Here is a 16,021-nt window from a genome sequence, read left to right as displayed (position 1 = left end):
CATTTTGTGTGAGTCTTCACCTGCATGTGATGGCAAATACACGAAGCTTCAGACTCTGTTCAGGTGTGGCTATATTATATTTTTAGTTTATTAAGGAACTCCCTGATCTGTCTGACTCTGCTAGCCATTTGCCTCATTGCATGTGAATAAGCTGGGAAGAGGAAATGAAATAAAGAGACCTGGACTCTTATTACCTAATAAATAATAAGCTTTAAAAATAGAGATCTTTATTCACTTTTTTATTCACTTTATTCACCTGGTTAGCACTAAGTGCAGGATTTAACACAAAGGTCTTTTGTAAATGTAAATGTTAGATCTCCACCAGGTGAGAAGAAGCTAACCGCCCACCCACCCAAGTGCTGAACTAACTCATAAAACCTATGCAACGAAGCACACTATGAGCTTTTCATAACTGACTGGATATTTTACGTAAAGGAGACCAGTGGTTTTAAGATAAACTGCCTAATTATTCGTTTCTGTACAAGCCAGAGGAGAGATATGCAGCTGAAGGTCAAAGTTGTTGTGCACACATCAGATCCTTTTTTAAAAATTGTGCACAAGTTGTCAAGCTGTATTTCCTTGAGAGTGTGGTGCTAATTCTTCTAATATATTATCCCAATAGAGCACCTCTCTCCCAGACTGCAGGCTTGCTTGTATTTTCCAGAATTTCCAAAAATAGAGTGGGAGGCAGGTTTCAGCTATCAGACTCCTGTTCGTGGAACCGGCTCCCAGTTTGGCTGCAGGAAACAGACACCCTCACTACTTTCAAAATGGGGCTTCAGCTGTCTTTTTCTTTTAATAAAGCTTATATTTAGGGCTCAATCTGGTGACTGTAAACCATTTTTAACTATGCTGCTATAGACTCAGACTGCTGGAGGATTTCCCATAATGTACTTTTCACTCCCCAATGTGTTTATTGTTTGTGGTCTCTCTGTGCTCTTGTTTTTTCTCACCTCTTATTCTTGTCAATCAACAACAACAACCACAAGTTGCATGTAGATGCTCCTCCCTGAGCTTGGTTCTGCTGGAGGTCTGTTCCTGCTTGCTCATAGGGGATCACCTGATTGCCCCTCTGATATAAGAGAAGCTTTACTTGCAATAAAAAGCACCTTGAGATTACTTTAGTTGGTGATCTGATGCTAAATCAATAAAACAGAATTAAACTGAAATCAGCTGAATTGAATACTCAGCATAATGAAAGTCAGACAGATTAATTTCATAGCATTAATTTTACACTTTTATATGACTGACATAATTTAGGTCCTGGCTATTTAAATATATTTCAGGGAGAAATATCTCATGTTCCTATTTTTGGGTCATGGAGGTGGAAATATTCCACTGCTGCAATGTATTTTCTCCACTAGATGGTGATATTGTACACCTGCCATTACGTTCCACTCATTCTTTTGTTTTCTATTGGATATCAGAAGTTGTGAATCAGTTCATTCTCAACTCCATACCAGCCACCTACAGTTAAAGCTATTTAAATTGCCATAGGCATTTGCATAATAAATGTCAAGGTTGTTCACCTTTCTGTTTGTGCTATCTCGTATTATCTTGTCTTTTTTTTCCTGTGGAGGACTGTGGATGTGTCTGTCCTGTTATCTTGTGCATACCAGGAAGGAGCTGACCTTTCTGCTGAATGTCATGGTGGAGTCAATGGCTGCACCAGATTAGCAGGGAGGAAAAATGTACTCTCTGATATACACTTTTAACAGGGTACCACACATACCCTGCTCATTTACAAGTCTGCCCGATATGTACCTATACTGTACGTCATGTCTACCTTGCAGTCTGCTCAGCTTGTCGCCTTTTTCCCACTCTTTTTGTTGCTTTATATAGTTTAATCCCCTGTCTTCTTCTGTTCTGTTGCTTCAGCTGCCACACACCGACGACCTCCCACCTCATCTTCCACAACTCTTGAAACACATTACTGCCTGAAATGGGGCCAAAGCATCCTCCAGTCTCCAGTGTGAGTGTGTTCAGGAGTGTGCAGAGGCAAGTGTTTGTGTGTGTGTGTGTGTGTGTCAGGAGAGGCAGTTCTGTGTAAGTGGGTCACCTTACTGCCGCATCCAGCGCACAGCCACCCTGCCAGTATATGTCCCCACAATCACGAACACCCACATTTAACCCACTCTCCACACACCACATGCCCCCACTTTTATCCTTTTTCTTCTTCATTTTTTATACTTTTTTAAACTTATTCCTTAAAAATAAGGAAAATATAAAATTCACTCACTAAGTTCTTTTAAGTGCCAGCCTTCACTTTCATTCTTGGTGGGAAGAAAAGCTCTCCTGCTTTTCTTTCATGCCTCATCTGTCCTGTACTTCTCATCTTTTCCTCACTCTTGACCTGCAGGAAGACTCCCACGGTGCTCTTTTGGCATGTTTGAATTTTTAAAGAACCTGTGAGGTCTAAGGAGTCGGGTATAAGCTTTCCTTTATCACTCTAACTCACACTTGCTGCATTTCTCTGTGTGTGTGTGTTTGTCTATATGACTTCCAGTCGTCTTGGCTGCTCGGTCATGCAATGTTTTACGTGTCTCTTATGTGACCTTTCAAATATTGTGTAACACTGGGAGCAGTGTGTTATAAAAAGGCAAAAGCACTCTGATCTTTAACTTGACACCTTCTCTATGGGGGAAAAGCAGGACACACAGGCATTACTTTGGAGACTGCTGAGTTGGGGAGCTCTGTTGCTTTCGTCCTCGTTTGATTTTTTTTTTCTTTGCTTCAAGTAAGTCTTCTTTTTTCTTTGCTTTCAAAGCAGAGTGGAGGAATGCCCTCCCACATGGTTCAGAGAACATCTGTTAGTGAGAAATGAAGGCCTGAGAGAGAAAGAGAAGGAGGGGGAGGTGGTGCAAGGGGACTTACATTAATACAGAAGACGAAAGGAGGTGAAGAAAGAACAGGAGAGCATGCGGAGAGGTGGAAAGGGGAGGAGGGAGAGTGACAAGACCTCAGCTGGGGGAGACCACCCTTTCTGCAGATCAGCAGAGGTGAGACTATCCAGAGGTATCCGAGAGATAGTGACTTACAGGTGCACATGTTTCCGTGCACGTATGCATACAAACACACTCGGCATGGTAACAGAAACCTACATCAATAATGTAGCTGAGAGAAACAGGATGCAGTTTCTGCCTTACATAAGAGTTTACAGACGGCTGGCTCGCTCAGAACAGCCTCTTTCATTCTCTGCTTTGCCCTCAGGCTGGATGCACACAAGATTTCTTGAGCTAATTAACCACCACATTTGCCTTCCAAACAACTTTAACAGATAACTATGCAGCTACAAAGGCATGAGAGTGGCACTAAAGCCATTTTTAACTTCAGTCTACTGACTTTAGGTGATTTGTTTTACTCTCTAGAGCAAAATTTTTCAGCAGTGCTTCTGTAGCTGCTAATTTGCTGGTTCCTACATTATTAAAGTATTGCAACAGGCTTGTTTCTAACAGGCATGACTAATGACCTGGGAAATGAACTTTTGTCTTTGCTGCTGCGCACATACTGATTATAGTCAAACCTGGCAGCACCTAAGCGTGTGGCGTGTTTAATCCAGGTCACAGAGGGTCGCAGAGACATGACAGAGGTTCAGTAGGACTTGGTATATTAATGTTTGATGGGCTATATCCTGTGAGGTAAAGCAGAACAAGTCAAAATCTACTAGAGCATTTTCTAAGATGGCAAACATTGCATCAGCTTTACACGAGTATGTTAGCAGCATACTGACTTCAGCTACTGTTAAACTTATTCCAATAACATTTTTAATACTTTTTAAGTAATGCGACACTGTCGACACAAATAAGAAACTGTTGCTGTAACACACTCTTTAATCTATATTTGAAAAAGAACGGGCAATTTTAGTTTTTTGTTTAGGGGTGGCTGTAGCTGAGGAGGTAGTCCAGGTTATCTTCTAATAGGAACTAAGCTCGATTCCTGGCTGCTCCAGTCTGCGTGCCGAAATATCCTTGGGCAAGATACTGCTTTCATCAGAGTGTGAATATGTGTGAATGCTAGATAAAAAGCACTTCTATAGAAAAAAAGCGCTTGCACAAATGGGTGAATGAGACTTGCTGTATGAAGGCCTTTGAGTGCACAAGTACAAGTGGGCCTGTTAAGTAGGTCAGTTAATAAGCTGACTTATTGAGGAAGAACTCAACATATATACAAGCAGAGCAGTACAAGTCTAAACCAATTGTGCATAGAATTATTTAGAACTTCACTAAACAAACCTAAAGTTTTTATGTAAATCCAGAGAGTGAAACAGAAATAAACCTAAGTATAGTGCTGATGTGGGAGAGTATGAAACCATAAATCTGTATGTTGGATTTATGAGGGGATGAAGATTAACAACCTGTTATTTCAGTCGTGGGGCTGTGAAAATCACCATCACAGGAGCATTTCTGGCAACTTCATCAGTTTTGTTCCTGTTCTGGTGTCAGCTTGGGAATTCCTGATATACCTGCTGTATGCTACCTGCTGTGCACCACACACAGAGTCAGCAAAATGTTGACCGCGTAGACAAACTTCCCTCAAGAGCTGTCTGGCATCACGGAGGAGCAAAAAATGAGTAAATATTAAGCTAGCATTCATCAGGTGGACAAAAAAAACAAACAAACACACAAACAAAAAAAACATTTCAAATGAGCATTAGTGCTGCTTTGCATCTTCTGGGTGCATAAATTGGCAACTGCTTGCTGATGCATTAGCTATAACAAGTAATTGAAGTGATAATTTGTCAATATTGTATTTGTCTTTCCCCAAGTGGAGCCAAAATAATCAGTTAATGCTGGGTTTACTGAAGTGTTTTATAGATTAGTGAGAAAAAAGGGGGTAAGAAGAAAAAAACAAGTTAAAGGAAATGCGCATCATAATCCAATAAAGTCTATTGTAAGGCAACACAGCAGGCAACGGTGATACTTGATTAGGTATTTAAAAAACTGCTTTCTTGTTCTCCTTTATTATTTTCTTCTCCGGTGCCTTTTCTTCACCTTCTTGTTTTGTGTTGACTGCCTGTCTTTTATGCTGTAATCTCCCTCCACGGCTTCCTTTGTCTCGGTTATTTCTCTGTTATGCAGGCTTTGACTATCTGCAAACTGGCAAATTGTTAATGCGTGTGCATGCCTGTGTATAAATGATTGTTGTAGAGTTTAAGACGCCGTGCTTTCTGCCCACACCCATTTGAAAGTATGAACTTGTCAAATATGTCTCCATGAAACTGTTAATGTGGGCAGATACATGTGTGAATCACAGTTTTCATTTATAAAATTGCGTGTGTAGAAGCTCATCATGCTTGTGCTATCCTTTTTCTGCCACATTGCCATGGCGACAGTGCCCTCCCGAGGTAATGGGGGACGAGTGCGCCAGAGCTATTTATTCTTTCACCCTCCCTCTTTCCCGCTCTCCCTCCATCCATCTCCCTCTCTTTTCCTTCGTGTCTCTCTCTCTCATTCTCTCTCACCACCTCTCTCACTCACTCCATCTCTGCCCTCTTCCTTCTGCAACCTCGCCGTCTTTCCCTCTCTCCTTCTCCCTCCTTCCTCTGCTCTTTCTTCCCCTCTCTGATTGGCTTAACGCTCTCCTCCTCAAAATGAGATGCTGCCTAATGAGACAGAGGGTGAGGAAGAGAGGGAGGGGGGACAAAGAGCAAGTGTCTTAAAAAAGGCAAGTAGGAATATGTGGGGGAAGCAATCTACGCAGACTTGTGTTGCATGTAAAGAGAGAACCAGATTTAACAAAAACTCTGTGATGTCATTCTGGAGGGAAACGGCACGCTCTTGTTTATAATTAGACATCTCAGGAATGTGCGTATGTGCAGAATGTGTTGTATTCAGTCTTAGGATGTCAGTGGGGGTCATGACCTTTCTAATGGCTAAAATCCCTGAATAAGCACAATTTATATACTGCTCAGCCACAACCATTAAAAGCACTGACAGGTGAAGTGAACAACATTGATTGTCTTGTTACGATGCAGTGTTCTACTCAGAGACCTTGCCCTCACAATAAAGGACACAATAAAGAGCCCCTATGTTTTGATCCGACCGTCAAACCGGCCCAGATCCCGATCCAAATGAGCATCTTTGGGATGCACCAGAACAAGACCAACCCAGCACCCAAAGTTGCTGCCAGGTGTCAGACATCACAGGAAAACTCCACATATTCTGATGGGCAGAGCTGCTTTTGCAGCACCATATTATAATTGGTTTAGCAGTGTAGCTGATTGGTGAGTAGGTGTTTATTTTATTTCTAAGGTGAACAAGAAAGATTTTACCAGTATTTTACGAGAAAATAACTGCAAAAAATTATGAATATGGAAATAAAGATAAATTTGGGTAACTAAATTCTACAGTAGCAACCAGAGCTGGGTGACTTAGTGTGGAAGCAAATGGTTAATTTGCATATAAGCTTCTAAGCTCCTAAGCTTCCAACTTGCAAGTCTTAAGTTATGAACTAATAAGCTGCATAAAAACAGCTAACTGCTAATTAGTGGTAAGTAACTTATAAATACAGTGACAGAACTTCACATGTCAAACCCGAGCACAGATTTCTTGGACATCCTGTTAGTACAATTAATTTGTCTTATAATTGCATTTGCCTTAAAGTGCTCCAAAAGGCGGCAACACCCACACTTGAGAAGTCCATTTCAGTGACTTAGATTAGCTGAGGTGAAGTGTAGCAGACCTCCATTATCTGTAGCGGCCTATGTTTGCATCTACATCAAAGCAGACCTGCCACTAATAATATTTTATGTGCCAGGCTGCAAACTTAATTGTGCCGAAGGGCTGAACATGCAAGTCTGTGGGATCAGACCTGATTCAGGAGCCAGCCTCAAGTGGTCATACAAGGAACTGGAGTTTTTGGCACCTTTTCAGCATTGAAATAGCACCCTGGTTAGGGACCACAAGTTTACAAGATATCAAATGCCAGGAAAAGACCACCACCATCCATGTCGGTGGCACTCAGCCACAAAGCCAATTTGTTCCAAGTTAAATCATTTAAGTATAATATCTATCTAAACTTACAAAAAAGAGGTAATGTGATTTTCCTCAAATTACTGGGTTCTGGGGCTTTGATCAAAAGCAGACATGCATTTGTTGGGAACTATTGTCAGCTGTGGATTAATACGCATTTAGTTACAAACTGAGTACTTTGGAGTAGCAGGGAAGTGCACTCAGGATAAACTGCAGAGCTCATGTATAACTACATGGCTCAGTGATGTAGCTTAATAGTTCTTTGGCAGAGAGGAAAAAATACTTGTTAATCGCAACAACTCGCTGTCAGAGTCTTGTCTTTTATTTATTTATTTTGGCAATAAGAGTAGGATAGTACCTGATGTGTCCTTAAGCAGTCAGGTGTCATGTCGCTTTTAATGTGGGCCTAACTACTCTCTCCTCCTGACACAAACTTGAGCATCTGACCGAGAAAGAGAAATGACATAGTGATGGAGGGAAGATTAGGGCGAGATGGAGGCAGTGGGAGGGAAAGGTAGAATGGAAGAAAGAGTAATAAGGACCGAGAGAGAGAGACAGCGAGGGGGGAGGGAAGGGCAGGAGAGATAAATGGCCGAGTAGACAGGAAGATGAGTGAAGCGAGAGAGCAACACTGTGTGACATACTGCAGACAGGAAGACTAACGGAGCGAGAGAGCGGATGGGTGAGAAAGGGAGGCGAGAGAGAGGGCGAGAGAGAGGAGGCATGTTAGTTGCATCCTCCTCCCTTTTTCCTCACCCGTTTCCCTCCCCCTGCCCGTAGCAGACCTTGTCCGGATGGTAACAAGCCACTCAGACAGCTGCAGCGTGCACACACACACACACACACACACACACACACACACACACACACACACACACACACACACACACACACACAGAGCCAGATTTCCTGAGGATCATTTAAAGCTTCACTTCTCTACGTGTGTGTGCTCACGTGTGTGTGTGTGTGTGTGTGTGTGTGTGTGTGTGTGTCATTGTAGCAGCAGCAGTAAAAAAAAAGGGGAAAAAACAGTCTCTACATATTTAAAGGAGGGAAAAAAGGGACCCACATCACATGGTTGTTATTCTCTCAAATCTGCCTCTCAGGTCACTTTGACAGTCCACTCTCTCTCTCGCCCTAGCTTACTCGCTTGCTCGCTCGCACACACATTCGCACACACACACACACTCTCTCGCTCTCTCTCTCTCTAGCACTCAGCTGCTCATTCCCTCCCTCTCTCTTTCTCTCTTACTCCCTCTCTCCTCCCACCTGAGCTGTAATTTGCAGGGCTGATGAGGGTGAGGGCAGAGCAGTATTCTCCTCACTCGACAACACGCACTCACTTACACACTTGGACACACACTCGCAGTGTGATTCAGTGTACAGCTACAACTGAGAGAATCTGATCCTTTGTGTGTGTGTGTGTGTGTGTGTGTGTTTGTGTGTGCTCTTTTTTTTAACCTTTTCTTCCCCTCTTTCTCTCTTTTCTCTTTTTCCTCCCTCGCCGTCACTCACTCACTCCCTCCCTCCCTCACTCACTCACTCCCTCTTCTCTCTCTCTCTGCTCCCTGGCGGTGTGTATATGTGTGTGTATGTGTCTGTGTGTGTGAACCGTGGGGATAACAGACGCTCATGTGAGCAGCCTCAGTGGCGGCAGCAGTGACTGGTGAGAACGAGGAGAGAGAAAAGGAGAGGAAGAGAGCAGGGATAACAGAGCCACCACCACCATCATTCTGATCGGATTCACACCAGACATGTGAGAAGATGTCCGTGGGCGGCTGCGCGTGTCCCGGTAAGTAGCTGCCGTGGTGATGGTTGTCTTTAACGACAGCCCTGCCGCTGCTGCCTCTGCTGCTGTTGCCAGCCGCTGACTTTTTCTGGTTGTTGTTGTTGTATTTTGGTTGGTGAGTGCAGCGGCTGCTGTGGCGTGACCAACTGGGGCAGAGAGATGGGGAAAGAGGTGCCCCGAGGCCCTAGGGCTCTGTTTGCAAAGGCTCATGGGAGGTCACCCTCTGCGATGGCTGATGAAGTGCAAAGAAAATACTAGGACATATGCAGCAAACATGCATTCTTCTTATCATCGTACTCTTTTAGTTTCAAGATGAAACGCTGAAGATATTTGCTTGCGGCGCGCACATCTGTGCATGAAGTTGTTGCAGTGGCGCCACTAATGCAACTTCTTCCTCTTCCTCCACCAGTTGTTGTTCTTGCTGTTTCTGCTGTTGCTAATGATGCTGATGCTTTCTGACTAATGGCCCAGGTTAACAACAGAGTCCTTTATAAGTTACTCTCTCATCCAAAGTGGAAATCTGACAGCGGAGGTAGTGGAAAAGAAGAGAGGAGGGAAAAAAGGGATCAAAGTGTGACATTTAAAGGGCAAAGATCAGTGGCATGAATCAAAGGCTTGCATGATTGATTTTGCTCCTCTTTTCACAGAAGAGTTATTAATGAATGCTTGATGTTTCGTAGCTCACACAGGAGTATGCTGTTTAGGATATGTGAAGAGGGAGATGAGGGGATGCTCCTCTTGCAGGTACAGAAGCAGTTTTTATCACTGATATCAAAGTGGGGAAGAAAGTGCCCTGCTACATCTGTGGGACGTGATTTTTAAAGATTCAAGTCTTGTTCCTTAACCAAAGCATGGATGTATAATAGCCTTGTTAGGGAGCTTTTTACCTAGAAGTTCTCTTTAAGTTCACAAAACGAGGTCAGCAAGTGCACGGTCGAGTGGGAGAAGGGCAGACGCTGATCTTACTCTAACACAATTACTTGCACCTCTCTCTGTTCGCTGCTGTTTTCTGTGACATCTGAGGCTTCTTCATTCATGTTAAATATCTGTCTTTGGGGTTGAAGAAGTGTCAGTCATATCGCCACAGTCGTAGCTTCATAGGCCGTTTTCATTTTGCGCCATGATAACAAAACAGCCCCGCAGTCCGACTGTTGTATGTCACCATTTTATTAAAATTGGTTGAAGTTGAGTATCGGCTACAGGGCTTCTGGGAACAGCGCCACGGAGAGCGACCTGGAGGGAGTAATATCCGTCATATTAGGCCACCATATTGAGAGGCGTGCGACTTCTGAGGAACTCCCCGCAGTCCCCAAACAGTTGTGTTTAGGTGTGGGACGCCTGACAGCAAACAGATAATTCTTCTGGTTTTATTGACTTTAATCAGGCAGAGGTGGAAAGAACAAGAGAAATAAAGGTCTAGAAATAAACCCTGCACTGCTCAGCCTCAGGCAATATATTATTAAGTGTTACAGCGATTTATGTAGCACTCCTGATAGGATGTGTAGGACATGAAATATAATCCTATAGCTGCGAATGTATTCATAATCATGATAGATGCTCTCAGAATCTGCTGCTGTATAATTCTCAGCAGCAGGAGAGGAGGAAGGAAGTGTGATAAAGTTGTGAGCTGCTGTGTGTATTTATGTGCGTGTAGGGTGCTGCATAACCCTGACGTGGCCTCCTCTCTTCTCCTGCCTACCAGGCCACAGCGGCCACAGTGGTCAACCCTCAAACAGCCGGGATGTGGATAAAGAAATTTAGCCAACCACTCATCGAGTATCGTATTTCCCTGGTGCCAGTCTCGACTTTAGTCATTAGAGAGATGGAGCACTAACTGGTCCCATGTTTTGCGGTCTGGAAACTCTTTAGCATTGCAGATTATTTTAAAGGCGGAAAGTTTCGGAGAAGCAAACTGAGAGACAATGTCAGCTCGTCTTGGCTTGTACAGTTGCAGCTTGTAGACAGATGAATAGGAAGAGACACGACCGAGGATGACGGATCAGAAAGCTGGATAGTATAGAAACATGTTGGCAGACAGATTTGGTATCAGCAAGGGCAAACTCTCTAGACGCACCAGATAACAATTTGTCTGGAGCGCACAATGGTACAGGGAATATGGTGCATCAGAGTTTTCGCCTGTGTGTGTGTGTGTGTGTTCAATCATGTGTTTTCAATCTCTGCGCAGCGCTCCGCGTTACAAAGGCAAACGCTGCCACCTCAGCCGTTAAACAAGCCTGCACAGCAGAGGCGAGAGCATTTGTTTAGAACCGGGCCTTAGCTATCTTGTGGTCAGATTGCATACTTAATCAACGTGGTCATGGAAATTTCCAAAAAGACGTATGACTGCACTCTTCTGCGCTCCACTTTTGCTCTCATATTGTTCTCTCTGGTGTTCCCCTTTTTGCTTTTGGCTTTTTTTTCTGTTTTCTTTTGTATTCTCTTTTTCATTTTCTCCTCATTTTTCTTTTTTTTTCTCACTTAAAAAAAAAAATTATTGACAAAGTAGCTTCTTGTCTGGTGACATCTTTCACTTTTCAGCTCCTGGCTTCATAGATGTCGACACATATTTAGCAAAACCCAAACTTTAAAAAGACAACACAACTGTGCAATCTTACTTTCTCATGCACATCTGGTGACCTTAAAGAATACGTGTGATTAATACAGCTTCAGTCACTCACACAGATACACATGTATACACAACATGAGGTAACTGAAAACCAATGTAAACACTGCCTCCTAAAACGGAACAATCACTTCCATTCATTCAAGTCAACTTCAAATGAACCCAAAGCTTGACCCTAAAGTGACGCTAGTTAATTTACACGCTTAAGTTGCCACCCTCTTTATATAATTAAAACACGATCAGAGACTCTGAGAAAGCTGACTAAATACAACAGCATGTAAAATGTGAAACTATATAATTTCTGCCTTTCGGTTGCTTTCGTCTTGTTCTCTGTTGTTTACATTCCTGAGCCGTGTTCAACGCACAAGGATCCTCCCCCTTCTTGTGTGGGCTCACAGTTTGTACGTGAGTGTGTGTGTGTGTGTGTGTGTGTGTGTGTGTGTGTGTGTGTGTGTGTGTGTGTGTGTGCGTCTGGATGCACACACACAGCATGTGTCCTGACATGTGGATGACATAAACAGTGGGCCGAAGTGTGTGAGGGAATAACTTTACTCAATGGTTATTGTGTTTTCTGCTTGGAGATCAATTAGATGACTTCATACTATTCTACACTGACCTTACAGTAAAATCCACACTACTCTGTGCCCCCCTCACCTCTGTGACATCTCCCCCCCATACCTCCCCTGTCTCCCCTCTCCCACACAGTTTCAGTCTGCACTGTGTATATACCTTCATCCTTCTTTCCCCTCTCACCCTCCCCTCACTCCCTCTTTTTCTTTGACTCCTCTGATTGCTAGCGTATGTTGGCTGGCTGGCTGGCTAGAGTGGGGGAAGCGGTGGGGAGGAGTAAGGAGGGAGACGGGGAAAGGGAAAGAGAAGGAGAGAGAGCGACAGAGAGAGAGAGAGAGAGAGAGAAGGGGGAAGGGACTGTGCCCTCTCATGCAGAGAGTCACATGGTGTCCCTGATTGGAGGAAAATGAGTAAAGACTGCAGCTCTGGCTGAAATGGCAACAGACAAAAACGCACAAAGGCTGAGCTGTTTAAAAACGGGTTGCACAACAAGAGAGCCTGAAGAGGAGGAGGAGGGTGTGACAGAGGGGAAGAGAGAGGGAGTGAGCAGACACCGAGGAAAGATGTGGATTAAGGGAGGAAGAGGAGGAGGAGGAGGAAGCAGGAGAAAGGAGGGAGAAGAGGTGATGGGGGGGGGGGGGGGGGGGGGGGGCAGAGTGCAGAAGAGCCAAGAAAAGAGAAGCAAGTAGGAGATGAACACTGTAGGAGAGGGAGGGAGATGGAGTGGGTGAGACAGAGTGAGAGAGAGAGATCAGACTGTGTTTCTATGTTTTCTGCAAGGCTGAGCGGTGACGTGATTGGCTGAGGGTGTGTGGGGTGGGGGGGGGGGGGGGGGGCAGACCTGACTCTGAGATCAGAGACAGACAAAATGGCTCCCAGAGAACAGAGAACGCAGCATCAGGGCACTGTCATCTCCACTCACACAGCTGCCAGCTGACACCAGCCACCGCCACACACACTCTCGTGCACATCTGTCACACACACACTTAAATCTAAGCTACCTGCAAAATGCCAGGGAGAAAAGGGGGTGGCGGTGTTGGGGGTGGGGGGAGTGCAACAGTGAAGATGATGGATAATAATATAGATCATTAAGTTACTACAGCACATGCATGATTCTTTTGACACTTAAAGTAACACACTCATATAATATATTTCAATGCCAAACTGCCTCACAGCTGAGCCTTTTCCTGATTTAATCCCTTCACCTCTTGGCCTGTTATAACATGTGACGCACTTGCCGCTGAACTTCCCAGGTTGCAGTGTGTCTGTGTTTGCCTGCCAAAAAGATCCTGAGTAGGGAATTCACCCAGTGAGTGAGAAAAAAAAAAACTGTAGGGCAGCATGAAAACAAAGACACTGGCTCACTGTGGCCACGAGAGGGCGCTGCTATCAAAGGACAAGCTGCAGATTGTAGGTCAGTCCGAATTTTCCACAGTGATTTCTCCTGACTGTAAAGCAGATGAATGAGTGATGGATCTCTGCTGAGCAACAGCAGATCCATTTATATTCAGTGTCGCTTGTTTTGATTGTCGCACTTTTGTTTTCTCTTGCAAATGAGACGCATCAATAACAATTTCCCGTCTGACAGTTGAGCTGTAGGGTGCAAGAGATTCAGATCGTTTAAGTAAAAGCAGTCAAGTCCTTTCAAAGTAAAAGTCCTCACTAAAAAAAAATTACTTATAGTATTTAAAAACTATTTATTTTTCCGAACAAAATATCAATAGTCCCTGTGTTAAGCTTCATTATTTTGGACAGGGGACGTTAACATTATCTATGATTTAATAGAGGGAGAAATTAATAATTTATTAATATTAATCCTATTATACATTTTTTTTAATAAAATAATTTTCTGAATGGATAAAATAAGCTTACTCAAGCTTTGAGCTTTACAATATCTTTTTTATTATCTAAATCTGAACACAGAGGGAGAAAAATAAGACCCAGTTGGGACTTAAGCGCCACTGAAATTAGTTTAATATCACTGTTTTGCACAGACTAGCTGACAAACTCAGCAGTATTAGTATTACATGAGGTTGGAGGGATAAAATTCTTATAAATAAGACCATTTGATACTGGTTCTTAAATGTAAGGGGTTTCAACTTCTATCCCTGATTGTTATTACCTATATTGCTTTTCTGTACACGCACGTACACACACACCCTGTTTTTGGGGTCTCCTGTGATTTAAATAGATAAGTCAAAATTACTTTAGACAGTTATTTCTAACTTTTGATTCCAGTGGTTGTTCATGTAAAGAAAGATTACAAAAACACCCAACAAGATATAGTAAAGCTGTTTTGTGATTAAAATTCTAGAGTGAGGCTACCTGTGCACATCTTTGACCAGGTGATATAGAAGCAGAACCTGATGTTTGTATTATCTTGAACTGATGTTAAAAAATCCTCCAAACATTAAAACATTCAGTGAGCAGCAGTTCTCTGCCCTGATAAATATTAGGAGAATGGACAGAAGGGTTCAAGCTGATATGAATGCAACAGTAACTCAAATAGTTGCTTATCACAACCAAAGAATGACAAAGAGTATCACTGAATGCACAACACGCCAAACTTTGAAGCAGGTGAGCTACAGCAGCAGAAAACCTATTCCTGTCAGATGAGAATAGGAAATATGAGGCTTTGATTTGGACAAGTTGACCAAAATTGGACAATACAAGATTGGAAAAACATTGCCTCAACAAACAACATGAAAGCATGGATCCACCCTGCCTTTTACCAACAATTCAGACTGCTACTGGTGGTGTAATATGTGGGACATATTTTCTTGGCACACTTTGTCCCCCTTACTAGCAGCTGAGCATTGTTTAAATGCCACAGCCTACCATCTCCATCCCTTTATGACCACAGTCTACCCATCTTCTGATCGCTGCTCCCAGTAGGATATCATCCCATGTCACAAAGTCAAATCATCTTATAGTGGTTTCTTGATCATAACAATGAGTTCACTGTACTCTAATGTGCTCCACAGTCATAGAATCGAAATCCAACAGAGCACTTTTGGGATGTGGTGCAACAGAAGATTCACATTATGGACGTGCAGCAAATGTGTTATCATATCAATACGGACCAAAATCTCAGAGGAATGTTTCCAGCACCTTGTTGAATCTGTGCCATAAAGAATTGAAGCAGTTCTGAAGGGAAAAGGGGGTCCAACCTAGTACTTTGCCCTCATGTAATAACTAAGTACAACTCTTGAGATTAGGAATCTCTTTTGTGAGTGTGTCCTGGGCCCAGATGGGATGCTGTTCAGTGGCAGAAGTAACTAGAGAAAACCTTCCCAGGCTGAGGGAGATCATTTGAACTCCACAAAGAAATCCTCTTGCTGTGAGCCACCATGCTGCTAATTAATGTGAATGCTACTTTCTTCTGTTGTACGTTTCTCTGTTGAGATAAGACATTTTGCTTTAACCCTAAACCTTGAGTCCATTAAAATAACTACAGCTGAAGTTCTGCGTCAGTTAAGTGTCTGCAGCTCTTCTGGCTCACAGTCTCTTTGATCTAAAGCTGGCCACTGTTAGAGCTCATTCCTCCAAAAAGTGGCAGCTTGTCTTTTGGATCTTTTATCAGAGCTGAATCAGACAGAGAGATCTCTGTCCCCCCCCATCTGATCCAATAAAGGAGTAAAGAGGCCTGAGCTGCCAAATGTATCAAATCTGGCAGGCAGACACCAGTGAAACGAGCCCCAGAGACATGTAGCTAGCCTCCGTGTGGACAGTGTGTGCCACTGATGTGTCTAAAGTACTTATTTAATATTGTGAAGTGGGAAAAGTCGAGAAACAGTAGGCATGCTTTTAGCTTTGGGAAAGAAATGCAGTGAATGCTATCTATGAAAAGAGGAGTGGTTCTGTTTTCATTCCTGTTTGGGGAAAAAACGGAAAAAACAGCACTTAACTGATGTCACTCATTCTCCAGTTGGAACTCATCTTTGAGCTGGGATCAGCTCGGTCAGGGCTTTTTCTGCAGTCAAACCGACACAAAACTGTCCTGAGATCAGTGCTTAGGATTGTGCTGAAGGGAGGCTGGCGGGAATGGTTCTTATCAGAACTCTGGCA

Source organism: Aulonocara stuartgranti, assembly GCF_965226115.1.
Source record: "Aulonocara stuartgranti genome assembly, chromosome: 6".
Lineage (NCBI taxonomy): Eukaryota > Metazoa > Chordata > Actinopteri > Cichliformes > Cichlidae > Aulonocara > Aulonocara stuartgranti.
The sequence above is the reverse complement of the archived record's forward strand: the minus strand, read 5'-3'. Positions refer to the sequence as shown.